Source organism: Rhinoderma darwinii, chromosome 2 (assembly GCF_050947455.1).
Source record: "Rhinoderma darwinii isolate aRhiDar2 chromosome 2, aRhiDar2.hap1, whole genome shotgun sequence".
Classification (NCBI taxonomy): Eukaryota; Metazoa; Chordata; class Amphibia; order Anura; family Rhinodermatidae; genus Rhinoderma; species Rhinoderma darwinii.
Window position 1 is genome coordinate 57715372 of NC_134688.1, and position 24998 is coordinate 57740369.

The 24998-nt window shown below is 43.9% G+C and overlaps 1 long non-coding RNA gene across 1 annotated transcript in view; it reads left to right on the forward strand.

Moving 5' to 3' along the window:
• Positions 1 to 1051: 1051 nt before the first annotated feature.
• The window catches only part of LOC142740573 (uncharacterized), a 37464-nt gene continuing 13517 nt past the window's right edge, over positions 1052 to 24998 (forward strand). Inside the window, exon 1 of the long non-coding RNA XR_012880791.1 lies at positions 1052 to 1285. This is a non-coding gene — a long non-coding RNA (uncharacterized LOC142740573). The remainder of the gene's footprint in view (positions 1286 to 24998) is intronic.

The following is a 24998-nucleotide window of genomic DNA, read 5'->3' on the forward strand; positions in this document are numbered from 1 at the left end:
CATGCAGCCCCCCCTGTAGAGAACGCCATACAGCCCCCCCTGTAGGGAACGCCATACAGCCCCCCCCTGTAGAGAACGCCATACAGCTCCCCCCCTGTAGAGAACGCCATACAGCTCCCCCCCTGTAGGGAACGCCATACAGCTCCCCCCTGTAGGGAACGCCATACAGCTCCCCCCTGTAGGGAACGCCATACAGCCACCCCCCCCTGTAGGGAACGCCATACAGCGTTCCCCCCCCTGTAGGGAACGCCATACAGCGTCGTCCCCCCTGTAGGGAACGCCATACAGCGTCCCCCCTCCCAAAAAAATGCGACCTACAGTGTGTCCTACAAAATACATGTATCCCTTCTCCACAGGATCTCCACAGGATAGGGGATACATGAGTGATCACTGGCAGCGATAGGGAGAACGGGGGACTGAAAGTCCCCTGAACTTCTCCATGACAAACCTCTGACTTCCGGCGTCTGCGCAGCTCAATAAAAATGAAAGGAGCGCTGGTCACGCATGCGCACAAGCACGACCGGCACTCCATTAATTTCTACGGAGCTGCCGACACAGACCCCGGAAGTCCGAGGTTTGTCATGGAGAACTTACTTCAGGGGACTTTCGGTCCCCCGTTCTCCCTATCGCTGCCAGCGATCACTCATGTATCCCCTATCCTGTGGAGATCCTGTGGAGAGGAGATACATGTCCTGTGGAGATCCTGTGGAGAGGGGATACATGTCCTGTGGAGATCCTGTGGAGAGGGGATACATGTACTGTGAAGATCCTGTGGAGAGGGGATACATGTCCTGTGGAGATCCTGTGGAGAGGGGATACATGTCCTGTGGAGAGGGGATACATGTCCCGTGGATGTCCTGTGGAGAGGGGATACATGTCCTGTGGAGAGGGGATACATGTCCTGTGGAGAGGGGATACATGTCCTGTGGAGATCCTGTGGAGAGGGGATACATGTCCTGTGGAGAGGGGATACATGTCCTGTGGAGAGGGCAGTGGCGTAGCTATAGGGGTCGCAGCGGTCGCAATTGCGACCGGGCCCCGAAGCCTGGGGGGCCCACGACCCCCCCACCACATTTTCGTGAAGTTACTAGTGTAAAAATGCTGCATAAGCAGCATTAAAGTTGGACAGATGCCGTTTACTAAAGGACCTTTAATGACGTCATGCGCATGTGACCTGATTCGCCTTTGAGGAACAGAAGCCACGCCCACCGATCAGGTCCTTCTACCACACTATAGCAGCAGCAGAGTCGCCAGAAGAGAAGGCACGTTCACCTCTCAGGTCCTGGTGAGCGCTTCCTTAACCCCCTCTCTCCCTGCATCCCCCATTGTCTCTTCTTTACTTGTCTCTCCTGACCCCAACTCCTGTAGGGTTTGTTAAGTTTTTTAATTCACCATGCGTTTTGCCGCGATTTTCGTAATCGCGGCAAAAATGGCGCGGTTTTGCCGCGATTATGAAATTTGCAGCAAACCACACCATTCATATCACAAATTCGAAGATTGCTTACAAGTAGTACAAGATGCATGAAAACATTAGGCTTAGGGCTTATTCAGACGAACGGGATATACGTCCGTGCGACGCGCGTGATTTTCATGCGCGTCGCACGAACCTATATTAGTCTATGGGGCCGTGCAGACAGGTGCGTGATTTTTACGCAGCGTGAGTCCGCTGCAAAAAACTCACATCATGTCCGTTCTTTGTGCGTTTTTCGCGCATCACGCACCCATTGAAGTCAATGGGTGCGTGAAAATCATGCGCACCACACAGAAGCACTTCCGTGGGACGCACGTGATTCGCGCAACAGCTGTGAAAAGTATGAATGAAAACAGAAAAGCACCACGTGCTTTTCTGTTTACAAACATCCAAACAGAGTGTCATCATGATGTGCGCGCAAAAGGCACTTAACAGCTCCGTGTGTCAGCCCTGTATGCTGCTCGGCTGCGTGATTTTCACGCAGCCGCACATCATACAGGGCTGACACACGGAGCTGTTAAGTGCCTTTTGCGCGCGCAAAACGCACACGCTTGTCTGAATCAGGCCTTAATTGACACAGTGCTGTCAAATCACATCATGTGCTGCGATTTTGTGAAAACCGTTGCAAAAAATGCAATTTGACCGCACTGTGAACACAGTACATCCTAATATCACAAGTACCGTGTTTCCCCGAAAGTAAGACAGTGTCTTACTTTCTTTTTATCCCCAAAAGCCCCACTATGTCTTACTTTCGGGGTATGTCTTATATTGGAAAAAAATTGTCGAATTATTATATATTTTTTTTTCACAAACTTTATTTAACTGTTTTACATTTTTTTTTTTAGTCCCACCAGGGGACTTCACTATGCGATGTGCCGATCGCATATATAATGCTTTGGTATACTTCGTATACCAAAGCATTATTGCCTGTCAGTGTAAAACTGACAGGCAACCTGTTAGGTCATGCCTCCGGCATCGCCTAACAGGCAGATGCTGAAGGCAGACCTGGGGGTCTTTGTTAGACCCCCGGCTGTCATGGAAACCCGACGGCGACCCGCGATTTGTTTGCGGGGGCGCCGATCGGGTGACAGAGGGAGCTCCCCCCTCTGTCAAACACATTAAATGCCGCTGTTACTATTGACAGCGGCATTTAATGGGTTAAACTGCCGGAATTGGCGCGCGCTTCGATTCCGGCAGTTGCAGCAGGAGCCAGGCTGTGTATAACAGCCGTGCTCCTGCTGCTGATCGCGTGGGTACAGTCTCAGTACCCGCGCTATCACAGGACGGCGCGGTGACGTATGGAGAGGGGGGCGGCGCGGAAGTGGGCAGGAGGCGGCAATACCCCCGTGTTTCCCCGAAAGTAAGACATATGTCTTACTTTCGGGGTACGGCTTATATTAGCCGACCCCCCTGAAACCCCCGATACGTCTTACAATCGGGGGTGTCTTACTATCGGGGAAACACGGTAGCAAGAAAGTATAGGTATGATGAGCGCTGCAGAATGAATCCAGTAGTTCTTTAAATGATTAATAACTAGCAAGTGCTGCCTCCATCAATTACATGATTACGGTTCGGTGCCGTAATGCTTAGGGGGAGTTCACAGTCTTTTGGTGCTGTTTTTGACGTGGAAACCGCCTTGGAAATTGGGCCAAAAAACGTTAAAAATCGCCTCCCATTGATTTCAATGGGGGGCAAAGGTGTTTTTTTTTTTCCCACGAGCGGAAAAAAAGCGTTGTGTCCTTTCTTCAGGCGTCATAGTCTCTGACCTCCCATTGACCTCAATGGGAGTCAGAGAAAGTGTTTTCCGCGGCGGTTTTTACCTGCGGCGCTCAATGGCTGCAGCCAAAAAATACGGCAAGTGTTCTGCCGGCAAGTCAAGATCTGCCTCAAAATTCCTGAAGGAATTTTGAGGCAGATTTTTTTGCCTGCAAAAAACTCTGTGTGAACTAGGCCTTAGTATTTAACAAAGTAATTATTTAAATGAATCCACAAACTACTGGCTTCCTCCTGCAGCGCTCATCATACCTGTGTTTTCTTCTTTTCTTCTTCTTGTGATATTACGATTTGGGCAGTGGCACAGCTATTGGGGTCGCAGCGGTCGCAATTGAGACTGGGCCGTGAAGCCAGGTGACGAGGATACCGGGGTAATAATGGGGGTTAGTGTGGACCTTTTCACCGGCAAACATTAAGCCCCACCTTAGTAATGGAGGTTGTTAATCAGCCAGCGGCCATTACTAAGGCGGTAATAATAAAGATAAAAAAAAATACAAAGACAGAAAAATGTATTTTATTGAAACCCTTGTTAACCATTTTATTCAGAGTAATAATCCGATGTAGTCCAACATCCGATATCTATCTAATCCTATCATGTGTGATACTGTCTGCTGAGCTGCTGTATCTAATCCTATCATGTGTGATAGTGTCTGCTGAGCTGCTGTATCTAATCCTATCATGTGTGATAGTGTCTGCTGAGCCACTGTATCTAATCCTATCATGTGTGATACTGTCTGCTGAGCCACTGTATCTAATCCTATCATGTGTGATAGTGTCTGCTGAGCTGCTGTATCTAATCCTATCATGTGTGATAGTGTCTGCTGAGCTGCTGTATCTAATCCTATCATGTGTGATAGTGTCTGCTGAGCTGCTGTATCTAATCCTAACATGTGTGATACTGTCTGCTGAGCCACTGTATCTAATCCTATCATGTGTGATACTGTCTGCTGAGCCACTGTATCTAATCCTATCGATAGCTACAGGGTCATAGTGCTACAGATATGCTGTCTCCGATATAGAATTATATATTTGTGTGTGTGTGTATATATATATATATATATATATATATACACACATAAATTTTTTATGGGGGGAACATATATATTGAGGCTATTGCCCCTGATGTTTTAAGCCCTTAACTACGCCCCTGAGACCCAGCGATTGAGCTGAAAGCTGTGGGCCGTCAGCCATGAAGAGAACTGGGGGGGGGGCCCATGAAGGACTTTTGCATCGGGGCCCATGAGCCGTTAGCTACGCCCCTGGGAGAGGGGATACATGTCCTGTGGAGATCCTGTGGAGAGGGGATACATGTCCTGTGGAGAGGGGATACATGTCCTGTGGAGAGGGGATACATGTCCTGTGGATGTCCTGTGGAGAGGGGATACATGTCCTGTGGAGAGGGGATACATGTCCTGTGGAGATCCTGTGGAGAGGGGATACATGTCCTGTGGAGAGGGGATACATGTCTTTTGCTCTATTTTGCGCCTTCAGGACCAGACACCGCTTAGCCATTTTTAGCACGTGTTAGTTAAATGGCTAAAAAAAAAATATTTGTTGGGCTAACTACATGATTTTTGCGACGTTTTTTTCCGTAGATAATGCAGGTTTCATTTTTTATCGTTTTTATGCACACCTTTTTTTCTATTTTAGAATTTTTATTCATAAAGTTTGAAAATAATAGTAAAAAAATAAGCTTTTTTACATTTCAGCTATTTTTTTTTTGGTAATAACATAGTTTTACCCTAAAATAGACCTTTTATTTGTGATCGCCATTGTCTACCGTAAATTTTTATATATTACATGTCTATATTAGGGTAATTGGGTCAGCGCCAGCGTTACAACAATGATTGGCGGGGGGGAACGTTTTTTTTTGGGGTGGGTATTTTATGTGTATTTATTATTTACATTTTTTTTGCACTTTATTTTATTATTTTTTTATTACTATGGTCTGTCCCTCAAAGGTCAAAGAAGACCTTTGGGGAACTTTATATATTTTTTTTCTTTCTTTTACACCATGTTTTTCCACTGTAACTGGAGCTGCACAGCAGCCCCAGTTACAGTGGAAATCAGCCCTCTCATAGTGACGATTGTCACTAATAAGGCTGTGCTGGGTCTAGTAAGACCCAGCAGCAGTCTGTCAGTAACGGCACCCGGTGATCATGTGACCAGTCACATGATCACCGGGAGGAATAGAGACAGCGCCGCTGCTGCTGTCTCTATTCCTGTACACAGCGCGCATTCAGCGCTGTGTACAAGTGATCAGAGAAGGCGGCTGGCCATAGGCGCGGCAGGGGTCTTGTGGTGTTGGGGAGGGGTAGGGGGGGGCCAAGCTGAATTCTTGCACCAAGGCCCATGAGCCTTTAGCTACGACCCTGCAATGCACCATTATAACCAATATGTTCAATTTCAGTTCAAATTGCAGTGCTACCTCGGGGGGAATAAAACATTGCACAGCTCCCACTGAAATTACTGGGCTGTCCATGTAATGTACAGAGGTGCTTGGTCCTCCTGAGCGAGAGACTTTCTTTATAGCAACTCTTTACTCTGGCTCATAGATGAGGGTGCTGAAACGTGAGACCCCCTTGTATTAACTCAGAAGTCCCAAATAGGATATTTGGAAATGGGTTTTCTAAACCATACAACACCTTTAACAGTAGCAGCTAATCTCCTCTGCAGGCACAGATTCACGGCCCCTTGTCTAGGGTTGTCACCTTTCCACCTAAAAATATCAGCCAGGATTAGGGTGTATTCACACGTGCTGGCATTTGCCGTGATTTTGCACAACTTCGTGACAAATAACACAACAAGACTGGTACTTTTAAATAATTATACTGCCTATTTTCCGCAATGGAAACCGCTGTGGAAAATTCACAGCAAATACAGTAGCAGCAAAGTGGAGGAAATAAAACAAATCTCATCCACACGCTGCGTAAATACCGAGCTGAAAAAACACAAAAAAATTGACCTGTGGTATGGAGTTTTATTCCGCAGTATGTCAATTGTATTTACGTAAACACTGCTTATTTGTTCCAGGATTTCCCTATTAACCCGTTAGTAACCGGCCCATATTGTTTCTACGTCGGTCACTAACGGGCCTTATTCCGATGCAATAGACTTTTTACGTCGCTGCATCGGAATAAGTAAACAGAGCAGGGAACTGTCAAATCTCCCTGCTCTCAGCTGCCAGAGGTATCTCAGGGCTGGGTGCGTCCCTGCTCGACCGGGGCCCCCAGGTCTGCCTGTAGCGAATGCCTGCTAGTTCATGCCGGAAGCATGACCTAGCAGATGCCTGTCCGTTTTACGCGGACAGGCATAATACACTGCAATACAGAAGTATTATCGCATAGTGAAGTCCCCTAGTGGGACTAGTAAAAAAGTTTAAAAAAAAGTTTAATAAAAAGTGGAAAAAAAAAAGTGAAAAAGAAAAACACACTTTTTCCCCCTTACAAACTGCTTTATTATTAAGAAACAAAATAAAGTAAAAAGGTTACACATATTTGGTATCGCCGCGTCCGTAACGACCCCGACTATAAACTTATTACATCATTTAACCCGCACGGTGAACGTCGTAAAAAAATAAAATAAAAAAACTATGCAAAAATAGCTGTTTTCTTTGAATCCAGCCTTAAAAAAAAATTGATAAAAAGTGATCAAAAAGTTGTATCTACTCCAAAATGGGACCGATAAAAACTACAATTCGTCCCGCAAAAACAAAGCCCTCCTACAATTGCATCGGCGAAAAAATAAAAAAGTTACGGCTCTTCAAATATGGAGACACAAAAACAAATAGTTTTGAAAAAAAAATGTTTTCACTGTGTAAAAGTAGTAAAACATACAAAAACGATACAAATGTGGTATCGTTGCAATCGCAACAACCCACTGAATAAAGTTATTGTGTTATTTATACCACACGGTAAACGGCGAACATTTAGGACGCAAAAAAGTGTGGCGAAATTGCTGGTTTTTTTCCATTCCCCCCCAAAAAAAAGTTAATAAAAGTTCATCAATAAATTCTATGTACCCCAAAATGGTGCTATTAAATTCGAAAAAATGCTCAATTTGCAGCAATTACAGCATTGCAGACCTTTGGCATTCTAGCTGTTAATTTGCTGAAGTAATCGGGAGAAATTTCACCCCATGCTTCCAGAAGCCCCTCCCACAAGTTGGATTGGCTTGATGGGCACTTCTTGCGTACCATACGGTCAAGCTGCTCCCACAACAGCTCTATGGGGTTGAGATCTGGTGACTGCGCTGGCCACTCCATTACAGATAGAATACCAGCTGCCTGCTTCTTCCCTAAATAGTTCTTGCATAATTTCGAGGTTGTGCTTTGGGTCATTGTCCTGTTGTAGGATGAAATTGGCTCCAATCAAGCGCTGTCCACAGGGTATGGCATGGCGTTGCAAAATGGAGTGATAGCCTTCCTTATTCAAAATCCCTTTTACCTTGTACAAATCTCCCACTTTACCAGCAGCAAAGCAACCCCAGACCATCACATTACCTCCACCATGCTTGACAGATGGCGTCAGGCACTCTTCCAGCATCTTTTCAGTTGTTCTGCGTCTCACAAATGTTCTTCTGTGTGATCCAAACACCTCAAACTTAAATTCGTCTGTCCATAACACTTTTTTCCAATCTTCCTCTGTCCAATGTCTGTGTGCTTTTGCCCATATTAATCTTTTCCTTTTATTAGCCAGTCTCAGATATGGCTTTTTCTTTGCCACTCTGCCCTGAAGGCCAGCATCCCGGAGTCGCCTCTTCACTGTAGACGTTGACACTGGCATTTTGCGGGTACTATTTAATGAAGCTGCCAGTTGAGGACCTGTGAGGCGTCTATTTCTCAAACTAGAGACTCTAATGTACTTGTTTTGTTTCTCAGTTGTGCAGCGGGGCCTCCCACTTCTCTTTCTGCTCTGGTTAGAGCCTGTTTGTGCTGTCCTCTGAAGGGAGTAGTACACACCGTTGTAGGAAATCTTCAGTTTCTTGGCAATTTCTCGCATGGAATAGCCTTCATTTCAAGAACAAGAATAGTCTGTCGAGTTTCACATGAAAGCTCTCTTTTTCTAGCCATTTTGCGAGTTTAATCGAACCCACAAATGTATTGCTCCAGATTCTCAACTAGCTCAAAGGAAGGTCAGTTTTATAGCTCCTCTAAACAGCAAAACTGTTTGCAGCGGTGCTAACATAATTGCACAAGGGTTTTCAAGTGTTTTCTAATCATCCATTAGCCTTCTAACAAAGTTAGCAAACACAATGTACCATTAGAACACTGGAGTGATGGTTGCTGGAAGTGGGCCTCTATACACCTATGTAGATATTGCATTAAAAAACAGATGTTTGCAGCTAGAATAGTCATTTAGCACATTAACAATGTATAGAGTGTATTTCTGATTCATTTAATGTTATCTTCATTGAAAAAAACTGTGCTTTTCTTTCAAAAATAACGAAATTTCTAAGTGACCCTAAACTTTTGAACGGTAGTGTGTATGTATATATATATATATATATATATATATATATATATATATATATATACACATATGGAAAAAATCGAGCAAAGAAGCAGCACTCAATAGCAAAAAATGAAATTTATTCACCCATCACAGCAGTGTGTTGGGTGAATAAATTTCATTTTTTGCTATTGAGTGCTGCTTCTTTGCTCGATTTTTTTCCATATACCTTATTGGGAGAACGTCACTCCCTGTTATTTGAAGCTTAGCACCAGTTGTTTTTGGTTTTTTGCACAGTGCTGCTCCTATTATATGTTTGTTTCTATATATATATATATATATATATATATATACACCCACCAAAACCAAGCTCTGTACATAAATACAGCACCAGAACCAAGCTCAGTACATATATACAGAACAACCCAAACAAGCTCAAAACATATATCATTCAATTAAAAAAGTGAAACTCATATTCTATAGATTCAATACACACAGAGAGATCTATTTCCAGCATTTTTTTATTTTAATGTTGATGATTATTGGAACAGTTAATGAACACCCAAAATTTAGTGTCTCAGAAAATTGGAATATTATATAAGCCCAATTTCAAAAAATGTTAATAACAAAATGTTGTCCTACTGAAAAGTATGTACAGTCTCTGCCCTCAATACTTGGTCGGGGCTCCGACTCTGCATGAATTACTGTTTTCATTAACTGTTACCATAATCATCAACATTACAAGAACAAATTGCTAGAAATAGATCCTTCTGTGTGTAATGAATCTATAGAATATATGAGAGACACTTTTTGAATAGAATTACTGAAATCAATTAACTTTTGATGATATTCTAATTCATTGAGAAGGACTAGTATATATACTGAGCTTTGTTCTGGTGTTCTACATATGTACTGATCTTGGTTCTGGTGCTGTATATATGTACTGAGCTTTGTTCTGGTGTTGTATTTAGGTACTAAGCTTGGTTCTGGTGTTTGTATATATTTACTGAGCTTTGTTTTGGTGCTGTACATATGTACTGAGCTTTATTCTGGTGCTGTATTTATGTACTGAGCTTGGTTCTGGTGTTGTATTTATGTACTGAGCTTGGTTCTGGTGTTGTATTTATGTACTGAGCTTTGTTCTGGTGCTGTATATATGTACTGAGCTTTGTTCTGGTGCTGTATATAAGTTCCTAGCTTTGTTCTGGTGCTGTATATATGTACTGAGCTTTGTTCTGGTGCTGTATATATGTACTAATCTTGGTTCTGGTGCTGTGTTTATGTTCTGAGCTTTGTTCTGGTGCTGTATTTATGTACTGAGCTTGGTTCTGGTGCTGTCTTTATGTACTGAGCTTTGTTCTGGTGCTGTATTTTGTGTACTGAGCTTTGTTCTGGTGTTGTATATATGTCCTGAGCTTGGTTCTGTTGTTGTATTTATGTACTGAGCTTGGTTCTAGTGTTGTATTTATGTGCTGAGATTTGTTCTGGTGTTGTACTTATGTACTGAGCTTGTTCTGGTGCTGTATATATGTACTAATCTTGGTTCTGGTGCTGTATTTATGTACTGAGTTTTGTTCTGGTGCTGTATTTATGTACTGAGCTTGGTTCTGGTGCTATATTTATGTACTGAGCTTTGTTCTGGTTCTGTATTTTGTGTACTGAGCTTTGTTCTGGTGTTGTATATATGTACTGAGCTTGGTTCTAGTGTTGTATTTATGTACTAAGATTTGTTCTGGTGCTGTATTTATGTACTGATTTTTGTTCTGGTGTTGTACTTATGTACTGAGCTTTGTTCTGGTGCTGTATATTTGTACTGAGCTTTGTTCTGGTGCTGTTAAGGATCTGCCAGGCACAGCTTCTGTATCCACGCCCATAGGTAATCAGTCTGCACCTGCTTCTATGTCTGTGAGACTGACTCCATCTTCCACCACTCAGGATGGCAGGCTTAGGAGTGGGAGAGCCTATCACAGCCTGGCCAGACGGAGCTAGCTCCCGCCCTCTGTCTATTTATACCTGCCTTTCCTGTTCCTCCTTGCTTGTGATTCTTCTCTGTTGGTTTCCTGGCCCTGCTGCAGCTTCTTGAACTACTTGACCCTGGCTTACTGAATACTCTTCTGCTCTGCGTTTGGTACCACGTACACTCCTGGTTTGACTCGGCTTGTTCACTACTCTCCTGCTCTGCGTTTGGCACCTCGTACTCTCCTGGTTTGACTCGGCTCGTTTACTACTCTTGTTGCTCTCGGTGTTGCCGTGGGCAACTGCCCCGTTTCCCTTTGTTCTGTGTTTCCTTGTCTGGTTGTCTGTCGTGCACTTACTGAGTGTAGGGACCGTCGCCCAGTTGTACCTCGTCGCCTAGGGCGGGTCGTTGCAAGTAGGCAGGGACTGAGTGGCGGGTAGATTAGGGCTCACTTGTCTGTTTCCCTATCCCTGTCATTACATAATCACAAGCCCATATACCTACTCTACCCTGGTCCCTCACACTACTATGGACCCCCTTGAGACTCTGGCTCAGCAATTGCAGGGTCTCTGCCTACAGGTCCAGGCCCTGGCTCAGAGGGTCAACCAACCTGATGCTACCATGGTAGTGCCCCTCACCTCACCTCTTGAACCCCACCTCAAGTTGCCTGACTGGTTCTCAGGGGACCGGAAGACTTTTTTCTCCTTTCGGGAGAGTTGTAGGCTCTATTTTCGCCTAAAGCCCCACTCCTCAGGTTCTGAGAGCCAGCGGGTGGGTATAATTATGTCCCGGCTCCAGGAAGGGCCCCAAGAATGGGCCTTCTCCTTGGCTCCGGACGCCCCCGAACTTTCCTCCGTTGATCTTTTCTTTTCTGCTCTCGGACTCATTTATGACGAGACTGACAGGACTGCCTTTGCCGAGAGTCAGCTGGTGACCTTACGTCAGGGTAAGAGACCTGTTGAGGAGTATTGCTCTGACTTTAGGAAGTGGTGCGTAGCTTCTCGGTGGAATGACCCTGCCTTAAGGTGCCAGTTTAGGTTCGGTCTGTCGAACGCCCTGAAAGACTTGCTAGTTAGCTATCCCTCTTCTGACTCCATAGACCAGGTTATGGCTTTAGCGGTACGACTTAACCGACGTCTCAGGGAACGACAACGTGAACGTTTATGTGTTTTCTCCTCTGACTCCCCCATGATGCCTCCCGAGGTTCCGTTGCTTCGTTCTTCCATGGAAGACTCGGAGGTACCTATACAACTCGGGGCCTCCGTGTCCCCCCAACAACGTAGAGAGTTCCGCAGGAAGAATGGTCTCTGCTTCTATTGTGGGGATGACAAGCATCAAGTGAACACCTGTCCTAGGCGTAAGAATAAGCAGCCGGAAAACTTCCGCGCTTAAGTGATCATCGGGGAGGTCACTTGGGCGCACAGGTATTTCCCGTAAATATGAAACGTAATAAAATCTTGCTTCCCTTTCAGGTCTCTTTTGGTGGTAGGTCTGCTACCGGCAGTGCCTTCGTGGATTCATGGTCATCTGCTAATATCATGTCTGTGGAATTTGCTATGTCTCTAGCTATGCCTTTGATTGACTTGCCTAAACCTGTCCCGGTAGTGGGTATCGACTCCACTCCTCTTGCTAATGGTTATTTTACACAGCATACCCCTGTTTTTGAACTCCTTGTTGGCTCCATGCATTTGGAGCAGTGCTCTGTACTGTTGATGCAGGGATTATCGTCCGATTTGGTTTTAGGCCTTCCCTGGTTGCAGTTGCATAATCTCACGTTTGACTGGAATACTGGGGATCTTACCAAATGGGGTAATGAATGCTTGACGTTATGTTTTTCTGTTAATTCTATTTCTCCCCCTGAGGAGGTGAACACCCTACCTGAGTTTGTTCAGGACTTCGTTGATGTTTTCTCTAAGGAGGCCTCCGAAGTGTTACCTCCTCATAGAGAATACGATTGCGCTATCGATTTGGTACCAGGAGCTAAGCTCTCTAAGGGTAGGATATTTAATCTCTCTTATCCCGAACGTGAAGCCATGAGAGAGTATATCCAGGAATGCCTGGCCAAGGGTTACATTCGCCCCTCTACTTCTCCGGTAGGTGCTGGCTTCTTCTTCGTAGGAAAGAAGGATGGTGGTCTTAGGCCATGCATTGACTACCGTAACTTGAATAAGGTCACTGTAAGGAACCAGTATCCCCTTCCATTGATTCCTGATCTCTTTAATCAGGTTCAGGGGGCCCAATGGTTCTCTAAGTTTGATCTACGGGGGGCGTATAACCTTATCCGCATCAAAGAGGGGGATGAGTGGAAGATTGCGTTTAACACGCCCGAAGGTCATTTCGAATACCTCGTCATGCCCTTTGGGTTGTGTAATGCTCCCGCGGTCTTCCAGAATTTCATAAATTAGATTTTAAGAGATTACCTGGGGGTATTTCTTGTAGTGTACCTTGATGACATACTTGTGTTTTCCAAGGACTGGTCCTCCCACATTGAGCATGTCAGGAAGGTGCTCCAGGTCCTTTGGGAAAACAAACTGTTTGCGAAGACCGAAAAATGTGTGTTTGGGGTGCAGGAGATACCATTTTTGGGTCAAATCCTCACTCCTCATGAATTCCGCATGGACCCCGCCAAGGTCCAGGCTGTGGTGGAATGGGTCCAACCTGCCTCCCTGAAGGCGTTACAGTGCTTCTTGGGGTTCGCTAATTATTACAGGAGATTTATTGCTAACTTCTCGGTCATCGCTAAGCCTCTTTTGGACCTCACTCGCAAGGGTGCTGATCTCCTCCACTGGCCTCCTGAGGCTGTCCAGGCTTTTGAGGCCCTTAAGAAGTGCTTTATCTCGGCCCCGGTGTTGGTTCAGCCCAACCAAATGTAGCCATTTATCGTGGAGGTTGACGCGTCCGATGTGGGAGTGGGGGCTGTCTTGTCCCAGGGTACCAGGTCCCTCACCCATCTCCGTCCCTGTGCCTACTTCTCCAGGAAGTTTTCGCCCACTGAGAGTAACTATGATATTGGCAACCGCGAACTCTTAGCCATTAAATGGGCATTTGAAGAGTAGCGCCACTTCCTGGAGGGGGCTAGGCACCAGGTAACGGTCCTTACCAACCACAAGAATCTGGTTTTCCTAGAATCGGCCCGGAGGCTAAACCCGAGACAAGCTCGATGGGCGTTATTTTTTACCAGATTCAATTTTTTGGTTACCTATAGCGCTGGGTCTAAAAATATTAAGGCTGATGCACTGTCGCTAACTTCATGGCCAGCCCTCCTTCGGAGGAAGATCCTGCTTGTATTTTGCCTCCAGGTATAATCATTTCCTCTATTGATTCTGATTTAGTCTCTGAAATTGCTGCTGAACAAGGTTCAGCTCCCGGGAACCTTCCTGAGAACAAGCTGTTTGTTCCCCTGCAATTCCGGCTAAGGGTACTTAGGGAAAATCATGACTCTGCACTATCTGGTCATCCAGGCATCCTGGGTACCAAGCACCTCATTGCCAGAAACTATTGGTGGCCTGGGTTGCCTAAAGACGTTAAGGCCTACGTCGCCGCTTGTGAGGTTTGTGCTAGGTCCAAGACTCCCAGGTCCCGACCAGCAGGCTTACTACGTTCTTTGCCCATTCCCCAGAGACCTTGGACCCATATCTCCATGGATTTTATCACCGATCTGACTCCATCTCAAGGCAAGTCGGTGGTGTGGGTTGTAGTAGACCGCTTCAGTAAGATGTGCCACTTTGTGCCCCTCAAAAAACTACCCAATGCTAAGACGTAAGCTACCTTGTTTGTCAAACACATCCTGCGTCTCCTTGGGGTCCCTGTCAATATTGTTTCTGACAGAGGGGTACAATTTGTTTCTTTGTTTTGGAGAGCCTTCTGTAAAAAGTTGGAGATTGATCTGTCCTTCTCCTCTGCCTTCCATCCTGAAACTAATGGCCAAACCGAGAGGACTAATCAGTCTCTAGAACAATATTTAAGGTGTTTTATCTCTGACTGTCAATATGATTGGGTCTCATTTATTCCCCTTGCCGAATTTTCCCTTAATAACCGGGTCAGTAACTCGTCAGGGGTCTCCCCCTTTTTCTGTAATTTTGGGTTTAATCCACGGTTCTCCTCCGTTTCACCTGGTAGTTCCAACAATCCCGAGGTAGAGGTCGTTCATCGGGAACTGTGCACAGTCTGGGCCCAGGTTCAGAAGAACCTAGAGGCGTCCCAGAGCATACAAAAAACTCAGGCAGATAGAAGACGTTCTGCTAACCCCTTGTTTATGGTCGGGGATCTGGTGTGGCTATCGTCAAAGAAATTGCGCCTTAAAGTCCCGTCCAAGAAGTTTGCTCCCCGGTTTATAGGGCCGTACAAGGTCATTGAAGTCCTCAATCCTGTCTTCTTCCGACTGGAGTTGCCCCCATCTTTTCACGTACACGACGTGTTTCATGCCTCCCTCCTTAAACGCTGCTCCCCGTCCTTGGCTCCCTCGAGGAAACCTCCTGTCCCCGTTCTCACCCCTGAGGGGGTAGAATTCGAGGTGGCCAAGATTGTGGACAGCAAGATGGTCCAAGGCTCCCTCCAGTACCTGGTCCATTGGAGAGGATACGGGCCTGAGGAGAGCACTTGGGTACCCGCCCGGGATGTTCACGCTGGGGTATTGGTCAGGAGGTTCCACCTTCGTTTCCCTAATAAACCAGGTCCATCTAGAAAGGGTCCGGTGGCCCCTCATAAAAGGGGCGGTACTGTTAAGGATCTGCCAGGCACAGCTTCTGTATCCACGCCCATAGGTAATCAGTCTGCACCTGCTTCTATGTCTGTGAGACTGACTCCATCTTCCACCACTCAGGATGGCAGGCTTAGGAGTGGGAGAGGTTATCACAGCCTGGCCAGACGGAGCTAGCTCCCGCCCTCTGTCTATTTATACCTGCCTTTCCTGTTCCTCCTTGCTTGTGATTCTTCTCTGTTGGTTTCCTGGCCCTGCTGCAGCTTCTTGAACTACTTGTCCCTGCTTCGTATTGACCCTGGCTTACTGACTACTCTTCTGCTCTGCGTTTGGTACCTCGTACACTCCTGGTTTGACTCGGCTTGTTCACTACTCTCCTGCTCTGCGTTTGGCACCTCGTACTCTCCTGGTTTGACTCGGCTTGTTTACTACTCTTGTTGCTCACGTTGTTGCCGTGGGCAACTGCCCCGTTTCCCTTTGTTCTGTGTTTCCTTGTCTGGTTGTCTGTCGTGCACTTACTGAGTGTAGGGACCGTCGCCCAGTTGTACCCCGTCGCCTAGGGCGGGTCGTTGCAAGTAGGCAGGGACTGAGTGGCGGGTAGATTAGGGCTCACTTGTCTGTTTCCCTATCCCTGTCATTACAGGTGCTGTATATATGTGCTGAGCTTTTTCCTGGCACCGTATCTGTGCATTTGCCGGGAGAGTTGTCACGGCTTCCTGCGCACTCCGCACTGTCCTCCACCTTTCTCATGTGCACAGCCTAACTAAATTGGCTGAGCACGCTTTGGATATTGAATGTGCGCATATAGGCCTATACGTAATGGGTGAGTTTAATATAATGTGTGGGTAGGTCTGTACGCTTATGTAATTATATACATAGTGTGGCAATCCACACTAAAGCGTTCTGGACAGGGAATTTCTTTATTTAGAGTTCACTTTAATGTAGGGGGTATTTGGAATATCGTAATTATTTTATTATTATAATCATTTTCAATGGCGCGATACACCGCAAAACACTGTGATCCTAAAATATGAATCCCACTCCTGCACAGCCCCGCTCTAACGTCGGAGAGAAGAGAAACCTCTTCTCTCTGCCGTTAACCCCTTGAATGCCGCGACCAATGTAGCAAATCCCTGTGACGCGATCAAAGCCCATAACTTGTATGGCCGGACAGCCCAGGGTCCATTGAAGTAACCCAGAGCTGTCTGAACATATTTCCTGTTATTAGGGTATATATACAGGGTGGGCCATTTATATGGATACACCTAAATAAAATGGGAATGGTTGGTGATATTAACTTCCTGTTTGTGGCACATTAGTATATGGGAGGTGGGAAACTTTTCAAGCTGGGTGTTGACCATGGCTGCCATTTTGAAGTCGGCCATTTTGTATCCAACTTTAGTTTTTTCAAAGGGAAGGGTGTCATGTGACACATAAAACTTATCGAGAATTTCACAAGAAAAACAATGGTGTGCTTGGTTTTAACGTTACTTTATTCTTTCATGAGTTATTTACAAGTTTCTGACCACTTATAAAATGTGTTCAAAGGGCTGCCCATTGTGTTGGATTGTCAATGCAACCCTCTTTTCCCACTCTTCACACACTGATAGCAACACCGCAGAAGAAATGCTAGCACAGGCTTCCAGTATCCGTAGTTTCGGTTGCTGCACATCTCGTATCTTCACAGCATAGACAATTGACTTCAGATGACCCCAAAGATAAAAGTCTAAGGGGGTCAGATCAGGAGGCATTTCTTCTGCGGTGTTGCTATCAGTGTGTGAAGAGTGGGAGAAGAGGGTTGCATTGACAATCCAACACAATGGACAGCACTTTGAACACATTTTATAAGTGGTCAGAAACTTGTAAATAACTCATGAAAGAATAAAGTAACGTTAAAACCAAGCACACCATTGTTTTTCTTGTGAAATTCTTGATAAGTTTGATGTGTCACATGACCCTCTTCCCATTGGAAAAACTAAAGTTGGATACAAAATGGCCGACTTCAAAATGGCCGCCATGGTCAACACCCAGCTTGAAAAGTTTCCCCCCTCCCATATACTAATGTGCCACAAACAGGAAGTTAATATCACCAACCATTCCCATTTTATTTAGGTGTATCCATATAAATGGCCCACCCTGTATATGCCAGTACATTACAGTTAAAAAATAAAAATAAAAATGAAAAATCCCTTTATGTGATTTAAAAAAAAGTTTAATTAATGTCAATTTTTTTATGTTAAATAAAAAGAAAAAGTACACAGAAATACAAACTTTTTACAATAAATAAATTTTTTACAATAGGAGTCCCCAAACATGAAATAATACAGACATATTTGGTAACGCCACGACTGTAGCAACCTGAACAACAAATGTATAACATTATTTATGATGATCGGTGTATGGTGTAAAAAAAAATATATTAAAACTGCAAAGCAACTGCTTTTTTTCTGCATTTTTGCCCAAATAAAAATGTATATAAATGAAACGATAATGTATTTGTATCAAAAAATGGTACCTTCATAAAGTACAACTCGTCCTGCAAAAAACAAAGTCTCATACAATTACGTCGCACAAAAAATAAAAAAGTTATGAGCGTCGGGATGCAAAGAGGGAAATATAAAAAAATTGTTCTGTCCTCAAGGCCAAAATTGGCCGTGTCCTTAAGGGGGTTAAAATCACTAAATTCTCCTTTACTTACTTGGGAGTGAAAATTTGCTCAGATCATAAGAAACTATTCAACCTTAACTATCCTCCCTTTCTACAAAAGATGGAAAAATATATTAATAGCAGGGAAACTCTCCCACTTTCCTGGTTTGGGAGATGTAACTTAGTTAAAATGTGCACCCTTCCGAAAATCTTATATCTGCTACAAACTCTCCGTTGATATCCCGAGTAGTCACTTTAAAGGAATTAAAAAAAATCATAAACAAATTTGTTTGGAAAAAAAACAAACAACGCACCAAATATGATACATTGATCAAACACAAAAGGGGAGGTGTATAGGGCTTCCAGACTTTCTAAGCTATAGGAATTGGACGCATGTTTGTCGGATCACTGAATGACTCGTAAACCCTCCCAGGAAATTGTGGGTAGAGATAGAAAGAGACAAATCTATGCAATATTATACATGGTATTTGGAAAACTAAATACAACAAAATCTGCTATAAAAAAAAAAATCTAATCCTTGCACATTTACATTGTTAAAAATAGGACAATCTTAATAAGAATTTAAAATTTCTACCGCAACATAGTAAAGACAATCCTATAATAACGATAATACCAAACAAATATAGAAGTCTTAGGAAAAAGATTGCTTTGTCTGATAAGAAGCATACACTTTCCATTGAAATGATGAAAGCCAAAGGGACTTTAATCTCACTAAATGAACATAATATAAACCATCCAAACTATACCCTAATAGAAAAGGAGTTTGAATTTATCACAAACGCATTTAATAGCATAGAAATAAGTACTCTGAATGACTACTATTATAATGCAATACAGAGAGCAACTATTAACCCCTTCCCGTCGTAAACAACGTTCAGATTTTAAGTTTCGTTTTTTCCTCCCCACCTTCCAAAAGCCATAACTTTTTTATTTTTTCATCAAGTCCTATGAGGGCTTGATTTTTGCGGGACGAGTTGTAGTTTTTCGTAGCACCATTTATTGTGCCATATAATGTACTAGGAAACGGTAAAAAAAAATTTGTGGGGTAGAAAATGAAAAAAAACGCTATTCCTCCAATGTTTTTTGCGCTTCGTTTTCACGGAATTCCCTGTGCAATTTAAGCAACATGTTAACTTTATTCTGTGGGTCAATACAATTACGGCGATACCAAATATATATAGTTTTTTCTATATTTTACAAGTAAAAAACGAAGTGTAAAAAATGTAATTTATTTTGTGTCGCCAAATTCTGAGAGCCATTACTTTTTTATTTTTCCGTCGATTAAGTGGTATGAGGGCTTATTTTTTGCAGGATAAGCTGAATTTTAATGATACCATATTCGGGTTCATGCTACTTTTGATCTCTTTTTATTAGATTTTTTGTGCGAGATGATGTGACCAAAAAAATAGCGATTCTGGCGTCTACAATTTTTCTTTTTTACGCCATACACCGTAAGGGTTAAATAATGATATAGTGTAATATTTCAGACTTTTATGGATGCGGCGATACCAATTATGTTTATTTTTATTTCATTTTTTTACTATGCCCTAGGGGGAAAAAAATTTTTTGTAACTTTTAATGAAAACATTTTTTTTTACATAAAAAAACAACTTTATTTTACTCATTTTTACTTTTCTTATTAGTCCCATAAGGGCACTTCAACCAGCGATCATTGGATCGCTTGCACAACATACTGCAACACCAATGTATTGCAGTATATCGTCTTTCTGACAGGCTTCTACTAAGCCCTTAGTAGGAGCCTTCTATTAAGCCTTAGTAGGAGCACAAAGATGGTGGACCTGGGGGCATTCATTGGGCCCCCAGGTAGCCACCCGCAGCCATCGCCACCCCGCGATTGCATTGTGGGGTCGCGATGAGCTGCTAGAGGGGGTCGCCCCCTCTTTCTAACTAATTAAATGCCGCAGTCGTTAATGACCACGGCATTTAACGGGTTCCATACTTCCTCTACCTGGCTATGACGTATGGATACGTCAAATGTCAGGAAGGGGTTAACAAGTGCTCCCCTCCACACTCCATTTAAATTTATTATAAGCTTCTCATGAATGGTACTCTTCGCCCGTCCTATATAAACAGTGCCGCACCTGCCATGAGGCGAGGTGGGCCGACAGCCTCAGGCAGCGCCACCTACCCGAAAATGGGGTGCAGCATTTTCGGCCAGGGACGGACTGGACTGGGGGTAGGGGGCATGCAGACTTAGCAGCCATGCTGCATGATAGGCACGTGTGTAACACTCCTCCTCCTCTCTGACGCTGCACGAGCCACCAGAGAGGAGCAGGTCTGCAGGAGGAGCGGTCGAGCGAAGAGGAGAAGTAACGAGACGCACCAGGTACCTTCCTGCCTTAACTCGGTCGACAGGGAGCATACTGCAAGGGGGGGTCTGGGTGTTTTACTAACACCCAAGGGGTCTATGGAGCTGGAGTAATCCACCCCATAGAGCCCACACATCACTATAATTGAAGGATTGGGGGGGGGGGGGGTCTGAGCGTCTTACTGCAGAGAGCTCTATAGGGGGGGTTCTTAGAGCAGTCAGATGCTCAGACCCCCCTATCCTTGCAGTATAGTAACTAGTCAGGGCTCTATGGGGGGGATAATTCCCTCCTATAGAGCCCTCTGCTGTCAGTAAAACGCCCAGACCCCCCTTGCAATATTCTCCCGGACCCCCCTTTTAAATTAGTGGGGCAGGAAGCGGAGTGCAGTATAGCTCCCCCACAGCAGTCAGAGTCAGTACCCTTCTTGCAGTATAATCCCCCACAGTACCCTCAGTAGTTACTACACTGCAGGGGGGGGGGGTTCAGTGTGATTGGTGTAACTTTCTAATTACTTTTATTAAAAATTATTTTACTTTCTGAGATACAGCTGCTTTGTATCCTGTATACAGAGCAGCTTTATATAGCGCTGAATCCTGTATGCGTCAGGTCAGCGGGTCCTGCAGGATCGAGCCGTTACCGATCACATCTAAGTTCATAACTAAGATGTGATCGAAAATAGGTGACCTAATGGATACAGGTCTTAGCGCTATATACAGCTGCTCTGTTTATAGGATACAAAGCAGCTGTATCTCAAAAAGTAACGATAATTTTCAATAAAAAGTAATCAAAACTTGCACCAATCACATTAGATAGACATCTATTTTTATATATATATATATATATATATATATATATATATATATATACACACACACACACACGTTTTTAAAGGTGTACATAGCCTTTAAACTGTAACTAAACTTTTATCATGTCATACTGGCATGTCAGGAGTTTTCATCGGTGGGGGACCGAGCACCGATCGCTAAAACGAAACAGCAGAAGTGCTCGGGTGAGCGCAGTGCCGCTTCATTTATGATCGACTTTCAGCCGCGTCAGCGGTGTACGGACTCATAGACGTTCTATTGAGCCTGTACACTGCTCCAAGGAGAGCCAAACAGAATCGACTTTTTTTCGTTTTAGCGACTAGTGGGGGGGTCTCAGTGCTTGGACCCCACTGATCAAAACTTCTGACATGTCATAAGTTTTTTAAAAAGTTGTTACACTTTAAAGAGATCCTTTTACCTGCCCAAAGATGTGCATTTGAATGCAGCATGTAATGGTCAGGGCTGCACAAACTCTGGGGCACTTTACATTTTTTTCCTACCCTCCTTCCTTAATTAGATATCGGTGCTGTAATATTTGGCGTCCCATATGTGAAGAACCCCCTGAACTGTGAATGGGGCGGTAATTGGCAAGGGGGCATGTAACATCGCTGTGACACTGTCCAATCAGCTATGGACAGTGTCAACAGCAAGAGCTGGAGAGAGGAGAGCGTGTGCGCGCGCACGCTCTCACTCTTCAGCTCTCGGCAGGCACGTACAAGACCGTGTGATCTCTCGCGAGAGATCAGTCTTGTCTTTGTCTGTCGAGAGCTAAAGAGTGAGAGCGTGCGTACGCGCACAGCTTTGATAACATGGAACAGAAGAAGAAGAGTTCACACTTTTCTACTCTTCTGTTCCGTAGTGGTGGCGGAGCTGTGCACTCGCGCTCTCCTCTCTCCAGCTCTTGCTGTGACACTGTCCGTAGCTGATTGGACAGTTTCACGGCGATGTTACACGCCCCTTGCCAATTACCTCCGCATTGACAGTTCAGGGGGTTATTTAAATATCGGTCACAAATATTACGGCACCGATATATAAATAGCAAAGGAGGCTAGAAAAAAAATGTAAAATGCCCCAGAGTTTGTGCAGTCCTGCCCATTAGGCCTGATTCACACGAGCGCTGCGCCTCTCAGACATGAAAAACTGCAGTTTTTCACGTCCGAAGTGCATCCGTGCTCAGCGCTGCGGGACGCGATGTCTCGCATCCCCCATAGTTGAGAGTCTATGGAGGGATGCGTGATGCCTGATAAGAACGGACATGTCCTATTTTCTCATGGACCCTTCACACGGTCCGTTGAAACAACGGCTGTGTGAACGGCCACATTGAATTACATAGGTCCGTGGGACGGCCGCTGTTTCAACGGTCGTCCCACGGAATTTTAACATGTTCGTGTGAATCAGGCCTTACATGCTGCACTCAGCTGCACGTTTATGGGGAGGTGAAAGGTTCTCTTTAAAGGAAAGGTGTTGTTTTTTTGTTTTTTTTATTTGATATGTTTTACTTAATGGCCTATTTTTTCTAATTATTTTAATATGTTCCCTAAAGTAACTATTTATTCATATGTTTGTACTTCTGTGGGGTCAGCCATCTTTATTTTTATTTTTCATACTGCTAATTTTTGTTTAGCAGTATCCGCTGGACCATTTGGACTACATTGTAGATTCGTTGGACTACTTCGCTGATTTAAGCTTTTTTAATTTTTTTTTATAAAATGGTTAAAGTGGATTGTGTGGAAGAGTTATTTCAATAAAATACATTTTTTTTATGTCTGTTTTTTTAATACTTCATTACCACCTTAGTAATGGCAGCTGTCTGATTGAGAACGTCCATTACTAAGAAGTGGCTTAGTCTTAGTCAGTCAAAAAAAATTCTAAATACCATTTACTCAGCATCTATAAAATTTACACCTAATCTTATTCTCATGAACTTCTTTGACGCTCAAAATTGTGACATCAACACTGAACTCACATTACATTTATTAAATTCTGCAAAACTGCTTATTCCTCGCCTATGGATGGAAAAATCTACTCCCTCAATAAAAGATTGTTACACGGAAACTTGTATTTATAACTTTGAAAAAAGACGTTGGGTTAGGCCTCATGCACACAAACATATTTTTTTCCTTCCGTAAATACGGGTCCTTGGTCACACGTATTCGACCCGTATTGCACCAGTATTTACGGACCCGTGCCCGTAAATACGGGTCCGGTGTCACTAGTATTACACCCGTACTTACGGGCACGTTTTCGATGCAAAATTGCACTGCTAATCGGCAGCCCCTCTCTCTATCAGTGCAGGATAGAGAGAAGGGACAGCCCTTTCCGTAGTAAAAGTAAAAGAAATTCATACTTACCCGGCCGTTGTCTTGGTGACGCGTCCCTCTTTCGACATCCAGCCCGACCTCCCTGGATGACGCGGCAGTCCATGTGACCGCTGCAGCCTGTGATTGGCTGCAGCGGTCACATGGGCTGTAACGTCATCCCAGGAGGCCGGACTGGAGGAAGAAGCAGGGAGTTCTGGGTAAGTATGAACGTCTTTTTTTTTTACACGTTGATCTATATTGTGATCGGTAGCCACTGTCCAGGGTGCTGAAAGAGTTACTGCCGATCGTTTAACTCTTTCAGCACCCTGGACAGTGACTATCCACTGACGTCGCCTAGCAACGCTCCCATAATTACGGGTGCACACGCGTAGTCACCCGTAATTACGGGAGCCCCATAGACTTCTATGGGCCTGCCCGTGCCGTAATTACGGCCTAAAATAGGACATGTTCTGTATTTTTCAACGGCCTGGGCACCTTCCCGTAAGCATACGGGGAGGTACCCGTGGCCAATAGAAGTCTATGGGCCCGTGATTACAGGCGTTTTTAAGTTTGTGTGCATGGGGCCTGAGAGGTAGAAACTATGATAAATTTCTCAAGATATAGCAAAAATCTGTTGACTTATATCTAAATATTGGTCTAGAAAATATTGCTTGATATAGAAACATAAAAAGATACCTTTATCTGTATTTTACTGATTATCTTTCTAGATCATCATTAAGCGGAATCCCCTACCATTTCTTTTTTTCTCCCCTTATTTGTTCTGTTCGGATTTATATTTTACTGCTCTGTAATGTTACAGTGATTCTGGAGAAAATATACTATAGTTGTATCTGCATTTTATATACAGTAGATGCTGACAAGAAGTGATTTATAGAAAAGACAATATTCAGATTAGACGGCCTATGAACTAAGAACAGAGCAAACACCATTTCATTTGTTGAACTGAAGAGATTAATATCCGATTAGAAGTAATGATACTATAAAACCTCAGACACAAGAGAGAAAGGATTATAGACCCATCAGTCAATTTAATTGTCTGCTACTAAAATGATCCTAATCTGCCAGTCGTATGTTTTACAAGTGTATATACACTTTACAATCTTCATACCTCTACAAGTGTCAGATTATAGCTATATTGGCGATAAAGGAACCGGTCAAGTGGTAGAATAGACAATCCACCCAATATCTGCTTTACTGCACTGTAAACTGTTTATTGCACTCACTTTTGGAGTTAATTTCATTTACTATAATCTTCTGTTGATAATGTTTTAAAAAAGCTCATTATGCTGGTAATTGGTCACATCCTAATTACTATAATAAAAGTATTTCATTACATAGAAGCAACATACAGTACGAAGCTCTAGTCCTTGTCTACCTTCTCACAGTCTCCCGCATATATTACACACATTTATTATAAAAAATCTTTTTTTTTTCATTGTCATGAATGAGCACCATTAAATGAAAAAAATAAATTACTGAACTGTTTGTATTTTTTTTAATGTATTA